The sequence below is a fragment of the Triticum dicoccoides genome, chromosome 7A (assembly GCF_002162155.2).
Source record: "Triticum dicoccoides isolate Atlit2015 ecotype Zavitan chromosome 7A, WEW_v2.0, whole genome shotgun sequence".
NCBI lineage: Eukaryota > Viridiplantae > Streptophyta > Magnoliopsida > Poales > Poaceae > Triticum > Triticum dicoccoides.
The window spans coordinates 505,756,086-505,757,875 of record NC_041392.1 but is presented as its reverse complement, the minus strand read 5'-3'; positions in this window follow the sequence as shown (position 1 = coordinate 505,757,875).

Sequence of the window (1,790 nt, the reverse complement as noted above, 5' to 3'; positions counted from 1 at the left end):
CTACCCAAACAAGACAAACAAGCAAACGGAGCACAATCAACCACGTGCAAGGATCAACAATATGATGCAAAGATGGTATGCTATGCGGGGTGCATATGCAAGATTTGGCAAGGGATGCATGAACCTGGCCTCAACATGGAAATCCAAGTGTGCCACTGGAAAAGTTGAGATGAAATCGCTTGAAAACGATATAAAGATCACCGGAATCGGAGTTACGGCTTGGAAATGGCAAGCAATTCAAATATGACCACGTTCTGCGATTTACAGCAAGTAGCCATCTAAATGCAACAAGATGAACATGCTACAGCACCCAAACATGGCATCAAAATACATGGCAGGGATGCATTCAAGATGCTTAACAAAAGTCTAGCACTGAGCTACGGCCAATTCATCCATTAACAGGTTCAAACAAGCATGGCAAAAATGCATATGGTAAACAGATTTCAGACTTAGTGAAATTAACACTTGTCTGGAATTTCAGATCAGGTAGCACTCTTTGGAGCAATAAAACTATATGCTACAGGAATTGAACATGGCAAAGTAAAGCATGGCATGGAGCTACTCAAAGAGCTTAACAAAAGTCCCTTAGTGACCTTGAGCCAAAAGGGATCAGAAAATACAATTGCAAGCATGTGAACGTGGCAAAAACATAATCAGTTCTCAGACTTAGTGAAAACTGGAGCATGCTGAAACATATATCAAGTAGGCATGTTTACGAGCTCGATGCACTCACTACGGAGCAAGTCATGACCAACTAAGCATACACCCATCAAGAATACACAAAATGCAAGCTAGACATGGTAAGAACAATAGCATAGCATACACGGATCAACTACAACATCCTCGGCAAAATCGCTAACAAGTAGACAATCTGCCCAGATTCACGAAATAGCAAAAGTAGAGCTCGATTGACTCAAGTTAGGGTGCTCCATAATTGCAAACAAAGACATGGATGGATAGAGCACTACAAGATTAACAAAACATCCTTACTGATTGTCCTCAAAAGAGGCACGGATCACTAGGAAACAACATGAACATAAGGCCATATGAGATAAACAAGTCAAGGACTTAGTGGAAATGCGAAGTCCCTGAAATCGGCATTACCAAGTGCCTCACTTAGCAAGCTTGTGCTAGTCACCACACACATCACAAAAATACATGGGTTGCACCTTTGGAAAGATGGCAAAACCCTTAACAAAACATATGTAGAGCTCAGGGGCATATCATGCACACATAAATCATGGCAAAAATGACAAATATCTAAATGGAGCAGCAGATCTGACAATTATCTCAAGTAGCTCTCTTCTAACAGCATTTCGGGCGTCAATATGAACTCAAATGAAAATAATGCAATGAGAAGAAATGATGTACTCTCTGAGACGAACATTTTGATATGCTATATGCATGAATCGGAGCTATGGATGCAAAGTTACAGCACGATGAACATGGGCATATGAATCTGGAAACTTCGGGGACTTAGTGGTTTTTTTTACCTCGTGAGAAAGTCAACTGGACGAGATGATCCCGGGACGGAGGGATCCGGGCGACGCGAGGTTGTTTGGTTCGGGACCGGGTGGATCTCATCCCACCCGGCCGGATCTGGGACGGGGCGGCGGCCGGGTCCGAAGAGGTCGCCGGAGGACTCCGGCGAGGTGGGGCGGCGTCGAGGTGGTGATGGAGCTCGGCCAGGGCAGCGGGAGTCGCGGAGGCGGCGGGTGAGGTCGGAGGAGGCGACGACCGGCTTGGGCGGCGCGGTGGCGGAGTCCGGCGAGGCGCGGGCTGGCGGCGAG